Below are 17416 nucleotides of genomic sequence, written 5' to 3'. Positions count from 1 at the left end.
CTCAGTGATAAAAACACTTGTCTTCTTCACTCTTTTTGTAATGTCCGTTAGAGCTACTGTTCATTCAGTTATATTCTACTACCTTTCTATATATATGAGATTGACTTTTAAGATACAGTTTCTACAAGTGCAAAGAGTGATTTATATTTATTTAAAGAAATTGCATTTATATTACTTCTTCTATAATCTATCTTAAAAAATTGCTTCTTAAATAAAATTAGCTGTATTTTTGATTGAGTAAAAGCAGATCTATATCTATCTATCTATCTATCTATCTATCTATCTATCTATCTATCTATCTATCTATCTATCTATCTATCTATCTATCTATCTATCTATCTATCTATTTATCTATCTATCTATCTATCTATGTATCTATCTATCTATCTATGTATCTATCTATCTATCTATGTATCTATCTATCTATCTATCATGTCTGCCTATCTATCATGTCTGCCTATCTATCTATCTATCTATCTATCTATCTATCTATCTATCTATCTATCTATCTATCTATCTATCTATCTATCTATCATGTCTGCCTATCTATCTATCTATCTATCTATCTATCTATCTATCTATCTATCTATCTATCTATCTATCTATCTATCTATCTATCTATCTATCTATCATGTATATCTATCTATCATGTCTATCTATCTATCATGTCTATCTATCTATCTATCTATCTATCATGTATATCTATCTATCATGTATATTATCTATCATGTCTATCTATCTATCTATCTATCATGTCTATCTATCTATCTATCTATCTATCATGTATACCTATCTATCTATCATGTCTGTCTATCTATCTATCTATCTATCTATCTATCTATCTATCTATCTATCTATCTATCTATCTATCTATCTATCTATCTATCTATCTATCTATCTATCTATCTATCTATCTGTCTATCTATCTGTCTATCAGTCTGTCTGCCTATGTATCTATCAGTCTATCCATCTATGCATCCATCTATCCCAGGAGAAAGAACGCACAGGTATTCCTCTTTACACCAGCACATCCTATCAAACACCAGGCTGTTATTCCTGTTTTGTGTGTCTAGATCAGGGAATGTTACGCTTTTAATCTTCTACCTGCCCCTTTATACGCAATAAATCCGGTTTTATTATTACGAGAGGGCATGTCTCTGACGTGGAACTGTACACTGTAGCATAATAAGAAGAGGGCTCATGTGTTTCTGTGCCTAATGGCCTGTGATTTTTCTGCCCCATTGCAGCAAGGAGAAAAGCAGCCTAATTTCCTGGGAAAAGCAAAGCTGAATTCTGCTCCGTGATTGGATGCACTGCTGGTTCTTCATATGAGAGTCATGCCTAAACATACACACACACACACACAGAAAGCATAGAGTATGCCTGTCTAACCTCAACTCTCTCTCTCTCTCTCTCTCTCTCTAAGCTACTGATCTCAAATGAAGAACTTTTGACATTGCCGAGTGCCATGACTTAACATGGAGTTCAGAGGCGGGTTTGCACAACAAACAGATGTTCTTTGATGTCAGCTGCAGTGAGGGGGTGGCAAAAAAATGGGAACGCTAAAAAGAAGTAGGAGGAAGGTGTCAGAACTCTAATCATCATGCAGCGTTTGGAAAAAAAATCTATTATATTTCTTAGCACAAACACAGGTTTGTATTCACCATAACCTTGCCCGACACAAAATTCTTTTGATTAGTTATATACCATTAAGAATTCATCTGAATTGTATTGAACTGTGTATTGCCTTGGCATTTCTTTTAGGATTACAAAGCTGACAGTGACCTGTTACACTGACCTTATCTTCTCTTTAAATAGGCTTTGAGTCACAGTTACAACGCCGGCTCGCTGATCCAGAGACGATGGGTGGAAGCTAAATTACACAGGCTGTCAACCGAACCAATGTACAACTCCATTCGGGTGCATTATAAATTATGTAAAAGAGCCTAACAGCGAGAAAATGGACGTGCCATTTGCTGTCACTTCAGACAATTTGTATTATGACATTTCACGAACGCTTGGCCAATTACCCCGAATAGATCTATTGCATAAACTAAATAATAGTTTCCCTAGTTTCTCCACTTCAGCTATGTGATTTAGTTATTCATTAAACCACCCACATCACAAGTGCAAAATACAGCTCAGGACATGTACTCCATGAACAGCTCATTTAGGTTAGCATGTGTCAGCACTGTGTATATGTTATAGACAAACACACCTTCAAAACCAGTAGTATTTACCAAAACAATAGCGTTTACACAACATGCCACAATGTATTTCCACTGCCGTCAGCCTAGTAGATATGGTGTAAAAGAAAACTGCTATCATATTACAACAAATATGTTTCTATACATACATTTAATGTCGAAAATATTTTGTATATACCTTATTGGCCACCTCTACCTACTTTACATGAGTCTTTTGAGTTGCTATCCTAGACCTTTTACACTACCACGCCATATTATGAAAAATGCATTATCATGCCTTTGATTTCAGTCTAAAATCATAAAAGTATCAATTTGTTTGGATAAAAGATGCATGCTGTGTAATATCTCTCATTTCCAATAGTAAATGATGTCTCAACAATACAAATTGCAGTCTTGGCTACAGGTTAATCAGACCTCCATTAGCTGACTGACAGTTCAACTGGTCAACTGCCCTTGTGTTGGAGGAACTGTCATAAGATGCAATAAAAACACTCTCACACACATACTATCTCACACTGATGGTGTGACATGTCAAGACATGTCGGCTTTACCATTGTGTAGGCTGAAATACAGTATTGTATCTTATCTTGACAATAAGAAAGAGGAATCCTCAATAAGTAGAAAAATAGAAGATGAAAAATAATTTACTCGCACTCATGTTGCTCCAATCCATATGACTTAATATATTAACAAAATTAAAAGAGAGGTTGGAATGTTTGCACTGCTGTTTTCTGTACTATTAAAGTCAAAGGTGACTTTGACTTAAAATAATCAGGCAAGTATACACATTCCATCTGAAATGAGCATATTCAGTTTTTCTGGTAACAGGTGGGTTTCTGAACTTTGAATCTGGAATTCTGTCTTGGAAGAACATCTTGATTTATTTCCAAGTGCTTCCTGAATAAGATGCAACAGAAATGTGTCCTTGTTGACACGTCGTCTATGACTTCAATCTGCCATGTGGCTTTGTCTTTACTGCAGTTGCAGTTGCTCGCCCCGAGGCACTGCCATTTGAAGTTGAGAAAGAGCTGTAAGATGTGGAAATGGCCTCTGAAGATCAAACAACTATCCCTTTCCCCTGTGTTACAAGGAAAGAGGAAGAAATGACATGCTGAGACATCAGTCCAGTCACACACACAAAAAAAACTCAGAGGTGTCAAGAGAGCGGCTCGGTTTGGAAGTTACAGTGTGAAGGGGGCAGAGAAGGGGAAAAAAGGATAGGTGTGAGGTAAAAAGGAGACAGTTGACTCAAATCAGACGGCAGTAGAGGCCAGTCCCAGTCATACAGCTCAAGGTTTTCAGGACCTGTTGTGCTTAGAGAGGAAAGCACACCACATTCTGCTGCATTCCATCCACACATGTCTCAAATCAGCACTGGACACCAGCTCAGAGTTTAAGCCAGATCATGTATTTGCCAGTTTTATACTTTATGAAGTCAGGAGATGAAGGAAAACTGGGAGAACCCATATCCACCGACAGAGCTCTGGTATCCAATCTGGCCATATTATGCACATTTTCTACAACAACAAAAAAAGGCTGCAAAAAATAGGATTAACGGTGAAGTGTGTCTTTTCATCTGTGTTAAAATACCTGTAAATACCCATTTGTTGTGCTGCTGCCACTAAAATGATTTTATTTACAGATATTGTGTGTGAGCTGATTGCTATGAATTTGAATAACTTCAGAACATTACATCAAAGCTAGTTTGTGATGCCATAAAGTTGCTGAACTACATTACTCAAGTTTTCAAAACTAGGACTCCTAAGACTTGTAAACTAAGAACGTGATGCAACTTTTTGTTTTCTTCCTTTTTTTTTTTTGTAGGCAGGTTGCGTACAGTACTAATATGCAATTTTTTGGGCTAATGCTGAAAGAGGTTTGGTCAAGCACCAGCACCATTTGAGGAGAAAAAAAAGTTAATAGTGGAAAACATTTCAAAGTAACTCATGGAAGCAGTTAAGAAAAGGTCTGACTGACCTTACTGGAAGGAAAAAGACAACAGCTCTCGAGAGATAAAAACAGACAACAGAAAGAAAACAGACAGGAAGGGAGCATTTTCAGTTTGTCTCAGCACTGAAATGAAATCAGTATTCATGGCAGAAGGACAATCCATTGAAACCAGATGCACCTAAACTTACCCACCTCTTTTAAAAATGCAGTTTTCATTTCCTGCTACAAAGTTCGCCAGTATCTGTTTGAGCTTGGCCTGAGATGAAATGGCGTGGGGTGCTAGCATGCTAAGCTGCGTTAGATGTTTACTGGAAGAGAGTCTTGCCAAACTTTACAGTATGTAATGTGTGTAACATTTCTCAACAACGGTTTCTTGTCTTGTATACACAGAAGTTTTGGCCTATTTTTCAGTTTGGTGCATCTTATTGCGGATGTTACATATATTAGCTTTAATGCGCTAGCAACCACTATAACCAATAAGCTAAAAAAAGTTGTGTAAAAAAGTTGTGAAAGAAAGACTGTTGCTTTGCTTTCAGATGCATGCTTTGATGTCGCCAAAGAGGACACATACTTTGCCATGACATTTATTGTGTCAGAGCATACCGGTTGCAAGACATTTACACCTCATAACAAGCCTACCTGGCATTCTCACAAATTTCCCCACTGTTCCGAGGTCAACATGAAATCTCCCCGGCCCCTTCTCATTATTCCAACTCTTAAAGCACAAACCCCTCTGTCTCCTTCGAAACATCGACCTTTGCTGCTTTTTCCTGCTGTATGCACCCAAATTAATGAATGTATGTATGCATGCATGTATGTTTGTACTGTATGTATGAATGAATGTATGTATGCATGCATGTATGTTTGTATGTATGTATGTATGTATGCATGCATGTATGTATGTATGTATGCATGCATGTATGTATGTATGCATGCATGCATGTATGTATGTATGTATGTATGTATGTATGTATGCATGCATGTATGTATGTATGTATGCATGCATGTATGTTTGTATGTATGTATGTATGTATGCATGCATGTATGTTTGTATGCATGTATGTATGCATGTATGCATGCATGTATGTATGTATGTATGCATGCATGCATGCATGTATGTATGTATGTATGTATGTATGTATGCATGCATGGATGGGTGGATGGATGGATGGGATTTCTATCCTTTATTTCTCTTCCATATGTCTCCTATTGTGCAAGCTGTGGATATTTCTCAAGACTTTACCAGACAATTATTCAATCCTTACAGACATTTATGAAGCAAAATATTGAAGAACAATCTCAACTCATCACAGTACACGGAGTACTCCAGAGTAACTCAATTCATATTATGAATACAGTTATCTAGCGACGCTGTAGCTTAAGGACTCGGTTCAACATAGATGAAGCATATTTGATGCAGTTCATCAACGATGTACCAGAGGCTGTACTATAATGTGAAAATGGTCAGAACCAAAGGCACAATGTCCAGCGGAGTGCATGCAACACCTTTATCCATGATTATATTTACAATACAAAGCGGCTTCAGGATTCTCTGAAATGTGCTACAGGGTCACATAGGGCTATTGTAGTGAATGCTGATGAGAAGAGGCTGAATTCTGCTGTCTGTGTGTGGTCACCAGGGCGGGTGACATTAGCAGCTGGGGATGCCCGGTCACCTTGACCCCAAAGACCAGTCAACATGCCTTTTTCAGTTCTCCTGTCAATCATGTTAGAAGATCATTGCTCAGTCATCCCTACCAAAGGCCCTCCAAACAACCAAATAACCGTCACAGCAGAAAAATCACAGAATTAAAGTTAAACAGAATTAATGTTAAACCTAAACAGGGAGGTTCCCATTTCAAAAGAACTTCTCGTGTGTAAATGAAATCACTCCACCATAACAGAACACAAAGTTGGAGCATAGGCTTTCTTTGCCAATTCAAAACAGCACAGATCAGTCTATGCTGCAAGGAATTGACTAAATGTTCCTTCTTGTGAGGAAGTAATCATTTGGTTAAATATTCTGATTGCATGAAAAGTGAACTTTCAGGAAACATTTTTTTTTATTTCTAATTTTCAAACAGGGAGTATACTGTAAAAAAAAAAGTTGTTGCCTTACATTTTTAAATACAATCAACTTGGATGTTTAAGTCATTCAACTTAAATTACATTAAACTGACTTAAAAAGATGAGTTGAATCTTGTATAACATAACAAAAAGGTTGAAAATTGCAGTACTTGTTTTGATGAGTTAAAGCAATGTAAAAAAAAAAAAAAACCGTTGTCATAACTTATTGATCATATTCTTTTTTACAGTGTAGGCTACAAAAAAAAAATATGGCCAAGATTTTTAATAGTTTGGCTTTAAACAGGTTAAAGTTTAAAGACATTTAGGTCATGCACTCTCAATGACGAGTTTATTTGTTAATGTTTGATTCTAAAGTCTACCAGCGTCACAGGAGACGTCCCATCCGTGTCAGTCTTTCTACAAGGCTATTTCCTGTTTGTCTAAAGTGCAGGCTCTATCATCAGCACAAACACAAAATCCGGCCAGAAAACTCCAATCCTGTTTGGAAGCAGTGATGTCAAAGTCACCATGGCAACTGCTCTTACAAATGATGTCTCTTCGCTTTGTCCATGTGACATTCAAGTGTAATATCTTTTCGTCACAATGCTCTGGGCATCAATGCTCCGATGCCAAGGACACAGAAGGGGAATAACCTGACCTTTTGCAGCACACCGAATGCAAGAAGACCGCAAGGTCAGGAGGTGTGTTTGTGGGATTTGAATGGCCATTGTGGAAGCGGCCATTCTTTGTATTCCGGAGCACTTATGGAACTCCTTTTAATGCAGAATCACTGGACCTGCAGTGAGGAATTAAAAAAACAGTTCAGCCAAAAATGAATATTCTGTCATCACTTACTCACCCTCATGTCGTTCCAAACCCGACTGACTTTCTGCATGGAACACAAAAGTAGATAACATGTATCCAATATTCTCCGAAGAACTTTGGCTAACGTTCTGGCAAGGTTCTCAAAGTTGTGATAAAAATGAAATAAAGTTCCCAAAATGATAACCAGAAACTTGCATAACCAAGAACATTTAAACGTTTAAAATACTGAAGGTTTAGAGAAATAATGTTTTCAGAACAGTAGCAAAATATTCTTAGAACATATTTTTGTTAACTGGTCATACTGCTCTTTTCTATACTATTTGAGTGAATAATGAAAAGTAGAGTAGCTTGGACATTCTGCTAAACTCTCAGGAGGATCGATGGTCATTAAGGTTTGGAACAGTAAGCATATTATGCTACAATGTTCATTTTTGGATGAAGTTTCCCTTTAAACAACCTCTTAGTTCCCAGCTGTACAGCTGATTAATGGAAAATACAATGAGCAGGAGCCGAGAGACAAGACATGATTGAAACGGATGAGTGCGATTGCCATGGTAATAGATGATGGCTCAAAGAGTATGAGCAATACATACAAATTCAAAGACTTTCAGCAAGACAATGCAGACAGCCTTTCTTTCTTTACAAGACATCAGCCACCCGGTTCACACTGCAGTATTAATAATTCTATCTGATTTTAAAATGACCTAAAATCTGCAGAAAAATATGTTTAGATGAGGAAGACCGAAAGTGGAAATGTAGATGTGATATTGCCTATTTGCATAGCCAGATGCCAGATACGCTTTGTCAAAACAACATCTGACTCATGCCTTTAAGCTCTGTTCCAAAACCTAGTGGGCTGCAGCTTTCTACAACTTCATAATAATGTCAGCTAACTGTGAAATCAGCTCATTGGGAAAGCATGCCTCTACCTATATTATTTCCAAAAACTTGCCTATACATATAATTCACTGCTGTTTCCAGCTGGAATGAACACTATTGGCAGTAAAATCTTTTCTTTTCTTTTTTTTTTCCCTACAGGGTTATCAATTAAAGACTTATTTTCATGCAGTTCCTTGCACAATACTGTTATAACCCAAAACACTTTTACCATTGTGCATTTGTAAACTAATACAAAAAGGACCTATCAGCCTGCGCCCTCAAGAGATTCATGACTGAACTAGATAAGTGGGAGTTTACAGCATTGACAACAGCATTCTGTAACCAAACTCAGATCTGTAAATCTTCAAGACTCACATCTGCATTTTCAGTGAAGCCACGCTGTGAACGGAACCGGACTGGACAGCTCGTTTTCTGCAACATCCCACAGTGTGAGAGAGCCACTCATTGCTGAAAGCAGGTTCTGTTTCTTACAAAAGTGTGGATATAATGTGCTGGTCATCTGAAGTTTTTAAATCCAGTCACTGTCTTCCTCCAGTCAGTTCTGGGGTCTGTGCACGACTTAAGTGCCCTGCTCTCATTCAGGTATTAAAGCTGATGTCGGTTAATTTGACGAGTGAAAATTAATATGACCTTGACTTTTGTCATTTTAAATTTAATAAGTCTTTCAGGTTTTATTTTTATATCTTTGATATTACTTTAGTCACTGACACTGAACTGGTTACAGTTGATATATCCCATTGCACATTCACAGTATTCGAGACGCTACAGACTTTAGTCAGGTTAGACGCCATATTGAATTTAACCCAGATGAAAACGATGCTTTGAGAGATAGACTTACAGTCTTTACAATAGCACACACTGTATAAAGCTCTTAGATCACGTAATTTTCACAACTCACAACATTTAGAATTGTTTTATGGAGTTTTTGTCTACTGAAAGTTTTTTTTCCCCTTGGAAAGACGTTTGGTCAGCTGAACAATCGGTTGTTAAACAACAGTACAATCTGTTGAACGCACTGTACTTCTATCTCTCACAGCCTCGTTTTCATTCCTGGCAAACATTAAATATGCCGCTACCCTGACTAAGGTCTATTGTAAGCTGCTGTGTGAATAGGAAATTTCGACATTCAAATTCTCAAATCATTTTCAAAACTGGCCTTGGCAAAACAAACAAACAAACAAAAAAACGTCTGTTTTAGAGAATTTCAAAAATTCTCCAAAAATTGGATTTAACTGAGGTTATCAAGGACTTTTCAGACAGAAAACCAAGGAAGAAAAGTTTCTAAAGTTATGTCGTTTGAATTTATTCATACATAAGCACAATTTTAAACGTCTATGTATTGACTAATGGCCTAGTGACTTTGATTATTGGGGGTAGGGGGTAGACTGGGTAAACCCAGCCTGATCTGCCGGCGATTTGATTTCGCCCTGCAGCTCAGGATGGAAACTTGTACATTTATCTCTGCTGCTTCCTTTACAAATTTGCGGGAACCAATCACAAATTGGCTTATCCACCTGGCGTGCTATCGGCGGGTTTAATCCAATCCAATTGCAGAGCCGTTACGGCTGTGTCCAATTCCTTTTAACCTCTCTACGATGCTCAATGGCTTCTTTTTAGCAAACAAATCGCTCGAGTGTGTGTAAATACCACAAATGTTTTTTTGCACAACCTGCAAAAATCGCTCGATTCCATTGCTGCTTCTGCAAACCGCTGATCAACACGTTTGGTTACACGTTTCCTGCCTGGAGTTTTCGCGTCGCTCTGCAAAGTACGTCACCCGGATCGTTGGTCTGATTGGTTGAAGGACTATCCAATTGCGTACAGAGTCATTTGAACTATGCCCGTTGATCACGTCTCTTGTGCAGGAGAAAATACATAGCAGACTCTCCAGACCAATGTTCAATCTTAAAAGATTGAGCTTGGTCTGGTGATAGCCAGACTAGGTAGGGGGCCTAATTCTGTAGCCCAAGGGCCTCTTGTTATCTTAAGTCAACCCTGCATGACTGAACCGCACCATTAATAGTAAATCTTTCTTACTGTGCATTGTGGGATTGCCTTCTCTGCGAAGAATACATGTCTTATGATTTCACTAAATCAAAGTATCTTACCTAAACAAGGCAGTCTACCTTAAGGAATAGCATCTCTAGCTCGCCTACGACGCATTAAAATGCTGCCTCCGTGGGCAGCTCACAAGGTTTTGGAACAGAGCATTAGTGCTTTTTTTCCAATACTGGGTTTATTGGGTTCATCTAGTACATTCTTTCACGACTGTGTTTATCAGATGAATAAAACAACAGGCAAAAGCAGTTTAATTTTCTTTTTACACCAGCATATCTGAATCCCACAAACAGCTCAAAGGCATTTTCATGCCACATTCTGTGCTCATGATTGTATCATCATCCACAACAATGCAGCCAGCGTCAGCCTTTAAAGCTTTTTCATATGCAACACACGCAACCCCAGTGATTGTCGGGAGATCCTCTATTGATTCGCCACGGACATGCGTATTACGCAACACGATGGCTATTTATAGAGCGCAGACTCCATGACGAATTAACAACACCCGCACATCTCAGGATAATGGATGACGATGATGCTGCCGGTGCTCTTGGATCATTAAATGCTTGAGTCTTGAGAAAATGATAATCCAATAAAGCATGTCATCAAATCTCTTTTTTAATCCTCAGATCAGTAAACATAGCCTCTGAGGTCCACATCTGTTCTTTACAAACCACCTGGCAAAATACAGTCTGGTGGTCAAGTTAAAACGCAATCCATGGTTGAACTGTGATTGCTGGGATCCAGTGTAATGATATTCCCAGGGTCTTACTGCATGCGTAATATTTATTTACACTTATATATATATAATTATTTTTATTATTCTGTTTTTCAGAAGCGCTGCAGATGCGTAATGTGACGACATGAATCCTCATGTTTAACAGAAATAAATTACATTTTAAAACATTAAAATAGACAACAGGTATTTTAAATTGTAACAATATTTCACAATATTACTTATTTTACTGTAGTTTTGATCAAATAAATGCAGCATTGGTGAACATAAGAGACTTTACAATTCAAGCTTGAAAATCTTCCGCTTATTTACGTAAATTTTTTGAATGTTCAGCATTCAAAATGTAACCAACCGCAATGATGTATTTGTAATATTTGCATTCTGAACTGTGATTGTTTTTTTCTTTCTTGCATCTAACTATGCAACATCATTAGATAAGATGTGCATACGTACTGTACTTGTTGCAGACCAGAGCGACACAGCCGCATTTTCTCAACCAATATCGGTTTGACTGACGAACTGCAGATGAGGGGGAGTTTATAAACCCGTATGAAAAGACACATTTCACCTTAAATGCATTGCAAAGTCAACGTCACATTGTGTTGATTTTCATTAACAGCTGAAAGAAAAAAATATTTACACAGAAATGCAAATCTAGTTTGTACGTTGCCGTTATCGTCAAATCTAGAAGTGTGGGATCATTTTAACAGTACGATGCATAATGCATCCGATTTAGAGGTCAAACTAAAATCCAGGCTTTTACAGGCACTGCGCTTCCGTCATTTATTAATGGAGTCCGGAAGCTGCTCATGCCTAAATTGATTTTTCCCTCTCTTATGTTTGTGAAAAGAGAAGCTTCTGAGAAAGTAAGATTACAGATAGAAGAGGAACTAGAGATGAAAAGAGGGAGGGCACGAGATTGAGGGAGATGATAGAGAAGTAGAAATGTCAGTCTTGGCAGGGTGCATTTAAGATAAATTAAATGGCTCTTAATACAGCTGGTGCTCTTTCTATAAAAACCTTGATTAGAAAAAGCATCTTATAACACATTAAAGTATTTGATGTGCTCAATAAAGCATTTATATTAAGCCTAATGGAGTATATACATGACTGTTGTTGTTAGTGGTTGTCAAGGGTGTTACTATGCCGTTTCTAAGGTGTCCTGAGTGGTTTTAGCACATTGCTATGTGGTTGCTAGAGTGTTCTGGGTGGTTAATAGGTGTTTGCTAACTGGTCCAAGTCAAAAGAGTCCGCTCGCTTCATCATCCTGCATGAAAGCTATTTAAAAAAAAATGAGTTAAAATGATTGAATAGACACACTTCATCATGTCTTCAATTTGGACTTTTATGTTTAGTTTCCATTTTGTCTTGTTCTGTTCCTGTTTCCTGTTTCTAAATTTGTAGTCCTTTTATAGGTCTTTTGGTTCCCCTCGTTTCTCCCTGATCATTTGCACCTGTGTCAAATTAGTCTTCTGTTTGGTGGATACTTGTTTTCTAGCTCCTTGTGCCTAAGGTGGCGGTATCCGCCACAGCTCCTCTTAAGCCCAGTGGTCCCAGAGCTCCCAAGTCCGATGGTCTCAATGCTTCCAGTTCCATGTCCGGTGGTCCCAAGTCCGGCGCTTCCAAGTCCGATGGTCTTATTGCTTCCGGTGGTCCCAAGTCCGGTGGTCTCAGTGTTTCCAAGTCCAGTGGTCCCAAGTCTGGTGGTCTCTGTGCTTCCAAGTCTGGTGGTCCCAAGTCCAGTGGTCTCAAATCAGGTGGTCTCCGTGCTTCCATGTCCAGTGGTCCCAAATCTGGTGGTCTCCGTGCTTCCAAGTCTGGTGGTCCCAAGTCCGATGGTCTCAGTGCTTCCACGTGCAGTGGTCTCAAGTCCGGCGCTTCCAAGTCTGGCGGTCCCAAGTCCAGTGGTCTCAAATCAGGTGGTCTCCGTGCTTCCAAGTCTGGTCGTCCCAAGTCCGATGGTCTCAGTGCTTCCACGTGCGGTGGTCTCAAGTCCGGCGCTTCCAAGTCCGGTGGTCTCAGCACTCTCAAGTCCAGTGGTCCCAAGTTCGGTGGTCTCAGCGCTCTGCCCTGGCTTGTTGCTCCATCCTGGTTGTCCGATGCTCCACCTAAGGCCCACTACCACGGGCCTGGTCTTCCATCCATCCCCCTTGTCCGCCTCCACTCCACAACCCTCCTGGACTTTTCCTTTGCTTTTTTTACATTTTTTTGTGGAGCATTTGGAAGCGTTCTGTCATGTCCCCCATTTGGACATTAGTTTGCATTTTGTCCTGTTCTGTTCCTGTTTTCTGAATCTAGTTTTGTAGTCCATTTATAGTTCTTCTGGTTCCCCTCATTTCTCCCTGATTATTTGCACCTGTGTCTAGTTACTCTTGTTATCCCCTATGTATTTAAGCCCCAATGTTTGCTATGTTTGTTGGTCAGTTGTTTTTGTCTTGTTTTGTTTTGTTTTTTTTGTCCTCTTGTTTCCTGGATTATCGTGTTCCCTGTTTTGTTTTGTTTAATAAGCTGCCTTCCTTCCTTGCCCTTCCTTGTAACAGAACAACTGACCAACTATCATAGCAAACACTGGGGCTCAAATACATAGGGATAACAAGACAAACTAGACACAGATGCGAGAGAGAAACTAGGGGAACCAAAATAGCTACAAAAGGATTACAAAACTAGAAACAGGATCAGAACAGGGCAAAATGCAAACTAAATCTAAAAGTACAGATGGGAGACATGACACACGTAGCAATAATCAGTGTATGAGACAAAAAAATAATAATTCTTATCTTGTGTCCAGACTTCCCTGAAAAACTCAGTAGATGAGATCCTTGCATAAACTCTAAACTACTCCCGCCAATAAATCCATTAAATCTAGTCCATCATTAAAAGTATTGGACTCTTTTGTGTCCATACTGTAATTACTATGTGAGGGTAGCGTGTTGGGCTGCTTTTGTCTTTGATCATGGCTGATTGAATGGGAAACTGGTTAAAATGTGTGCCTTGTTAAAAGCCACGGCCCTGGAAATGAGTCTTTGTGCATAAGAAATTCCTCTGCGGCTCCCATTACGTCTGACGGAAGATAATAGCGCAGAGATGCTAGACAATGCAGACATACTCAGTCGTTTGGCCAAAAAAACAATCAGGAGAAAGAGGAGAAAATTAGACATGCACAGTCGTCACCTACAGGGCAAGAACCTTGAATGGGAATCATAACGATGCAGAGTGTCAGATGAAGAAGAGAGAGCTGGTCTGGTTTATGCTTTAAAGCTACACTGTGTTATTTTTTAAGTTGATTCTTAGCAAAAAACACTTTGTTCTTTCAAAAGTATATGTGCTCATTAATGTGTAATTACTTCTACCAACTAATCAAGTATTCTCGTAAGCGTAGAATCTGCCATTTAGAATACATATGAGCGAGTCGCTCGAATGGCGGCAGCCATGTTGCGCCTCCATCTTGAAAATACATTAGCCAAAGAGGGACATACCTGGAAATTCAAGCTTCGCCTTTCGCGTTTTTACACTCAGTGGCACCGTGACGAATGCGAGGGGGAGATTACTCGCGACTGCCGGCAGATTTGAAATAATACGGCCACCGTAGGAGTTAAAACGCCCTCGGAAAGGGAGGGGCTAGAAAGTAATATTCAGTTGGTAGTCATAAACAATTTCACCGCTAGATGGGAGAAAATCCTACACAGTGTAGCTTTAATCAGTTTTCAGTGAATCACATATGATGTTCCCTACCCACAATACTCTGCATGTGCCACAATACAGGTGAGGATGCTGGTCTACATAATTTGACCTAATTATCTAACAGAAAAGCAAATATGCACACATTTTCACAAGCCATTGTAGAAGTTTTGCAGTTTGTCTTTTGGTAACTAGGGTCATTGTAAATGATCACTCTTTGCAGTTATTGGTTTACTTTTGTATTTCCCACTTTCAATGAGGTTGCAGACACAATAATGTCATAGTGCAGAGGTTAATGTGCACCTAACTTATGGTCCGACAGAAATAGTTAAAGTTTTAAATGCAGAGTTAAGCACATATTTGTTATATATGTAAGTGAAACAAATTAGCTACATGAAAATAATGATGTGCTCGCTTAGAGAATATCTCTAATTTGCATTTAATATGTAAAATTTCATATTCATATTCATTCAAAGTACTTGGTGTAATATTTTTGCATCTTTTGGCATACTTATGCATTGCTTTTGATTTGTATGTTATTTGCTATAATTTTATTTCTTGTTTTTATTAGTGTTATTTTTTGCTGTCTGCACAGTTTCATTGCACTTAAATGTGAACAGTGATACACAATGCATTTAAGTTTAGGACATGAAGATTGTGGGGTAAATAAATGTAAAAGCACCTGTCAGAAACTCTCTGCATCTTGCTTGCCACTACAGATACAATGAAGTGTGTTTCACCACCTCGTCTGGCTTTTCTTTCCGCTGGTGTATTTTAATGTCAGCCGTTGTTTAATCCGCATTAATCAGCGTTTGTTCTCGGAGCGGCCCTGTGCCTCTCCTGCTCCTCTGACGTCACATGTGTCCATCGCAGCTGCACAAACAGAAACACAGGAATAACTAAGAACATGGTCTGCCAAGATGTCAAGCTATTTCTAAAAAACAAGAAAGACTGTTTATTTTTAAAGCACTGAAGGTGAGGAGAGGAAAGCAGAAGAGAGGACGAGAGATAAAACAAGGAAGTGTTATCATGATACAAAAGCAGATGCATTACATTAATCAATAGATTTCATTATGTTGAAACATATTGAATTCTTTTGTTAATAGATTTTTAGCTAATTTAATATTCCATTTTAAACTTCTTTTTTTTTCCTTCAGAGCACTGTCATCACTGCTCTCATTCTTTGAGAAAAAACCTGTTTTTTTTTTTTTCAAAACAAATGTTTACAGGTAACTTTCTCTGTATATTTAATTATAAACTTTGATTCCCCACACATACATTACATATAGGCATTCAATATGCTTCATTCAACTCTCTTATCTTGGATCAGACATGCTAACTCTGAAAGCATTTGTTTCATTTATTTTCTTTTTTTTAATCCAACATTTTGTCGAATGCAAGTTCGTACCGTTATTTTATTTTTTTGTCATGTTTCAGACAATACTTAAACAACTATAATTAATCTCTGCTAGTTGTACGTAGACCTGATACTTTGTTACATGTATTTTGGATATTGATTTTCATTTGTAAGGTAACCAGAATTTTAATATTGCTGTTCCTGTTTTTATTAGGACTGTGATTGACACCCAAGATTTCTTTCATCGGGATTCTGACCGTGACGAGGGAAGACAGCCAGGATTCTCCCTCCACAAGCACTATTTGGAGTCTTCTTGCACAGCATTATTCTAGACGGAGCCATAGTCATGGACGATCTTGAAAACTTTCCAGGTGCCATGTGCCTAATTGTTAGGCTGATTTATGCACTAAATTCTGAGTTTTTCTTTCCCTTGGACACAAATCTCTAAAACCAAAACTACATTCAAACCTTCTGTTGATGTAAGCGAAGGCTGTTTGAGATTGTGTTAAAGGTATAGTTCACCTAAAAATGTAAATTCTGTCAGTTTGTCACTCAGAAAACCAGAGAAGTTTCTGATCCTCCATTAATTGTCCAGGTAATCAAAACTTAAAAGATCCAAGAAGGTCATTAATATGCTAAAATCAAATGGATTCATTTTTACAATGCCTTTTATAACCTTTTTGAATCTTTTAAGTTTTGTTTACCTGGACTTTCAATGGAGGGACAGAAAAAAAATATCTTAATGTGTTTCAAAGTCTAACTGGTTTGGAACATCATGAGGGAGAGTAAATGATGGAAGAATTAAAAATGTTGGGTCAACTAACCCTTAAAGCTGGTTGCACTAAAGTCAACATTCTTTTTGATTAAAGTGTTAAATTGTCACCCATCAACCTTAGGTGAAAAACGTTTTTATTATTTTATTTTTTAAAGAGCACCGTTTTACTTATTTCTGTTAAATATTTTTTAAGAGTCAAAATTAAGCAAACATTGATTTTTACAGGGTCAGCTATTCAGTTTCTTGTCAAAAGATTGTCAGTACTCTTTGTTTATTCATCAGTCATGATTTGTTGAAATGCATATTGTTACATTAAAGGAGACATATCATGCTTTTAAATCGTTCCTTTTTACATATAAATCATACATTTGTAGTCTATATAAAGCGGAACTGCAATGCTTGGGTCTGAATTCCTCATTATTATAGCTCCACAGGCCCCTTTTCTACCCCTTTTCTGATGTGCGTCTGAGAGCAACTCGTTTTGGTGCGGTCTCTTTAAATACAATTGAGACACTTCATACCCGCCCCCTCTCCAGGATGCAGAGGTGACACTCGGTTCAACTCCACCCCGTTCGGCCATTTTTGTAGTTTGATAGCAGAGATACTATTATCTAGCGGCACAGAAACTTTTTATTCACACGTTATTAACAAAATGTCAACAACGGAAGACTTGTCCAGCCAGCCTTACATGTTCGAGCCAGAGTCGGAGCCGGAGCGAGATGAAAATGAAGACGACGAACCTGCAGAACAACGTCTTCATATGGATGTATCGGAATGGTGTGTTACTGTATTTACACATGAAACTTTGGTCTTCCGACCTTTTACCTCCGTGTCGATTTATTTTGATTAATATGTGCGAGGGA

The 17416-nt window shown here is 38.3% G+C and overlaps 1 long non-coding RNA gene across 1 annotated transcript; it reads left to right on the top strand.

Moving 5' to 3' along the window:
• Positions 1-1505: 1505 nt before the first annotated feature.
• LOC307155287 lies at positions 1506-16351 on the top strand. Its single transcript, XR_013820473.1, has 3 exons — positions 1506-1652; positions 1819-1936; positions 15993-16351. It is a non-coding gene; the product is annotated as an uncharacterized lncRNA (long non-coding RNA).
• Positions 16352-17416: the final 1065 nt, after the last annotated feature.

Source organism: Squalius cephalus, assembly GCF_949319135.1.
Source record: "Squalius cephalus genome assembly, chromosome: 1".
NCBI lineage: Eukaryota > Metazoa > Chordata > Actinopteri > Cypriniformes > Leuciscidae > Squalius > Squalius cephalus.
The sequence above is the reverse complement of the archived record's forward strand: the minus strand, read 5'-3'. Positions and strand labels throughout refer to the sequence as shown.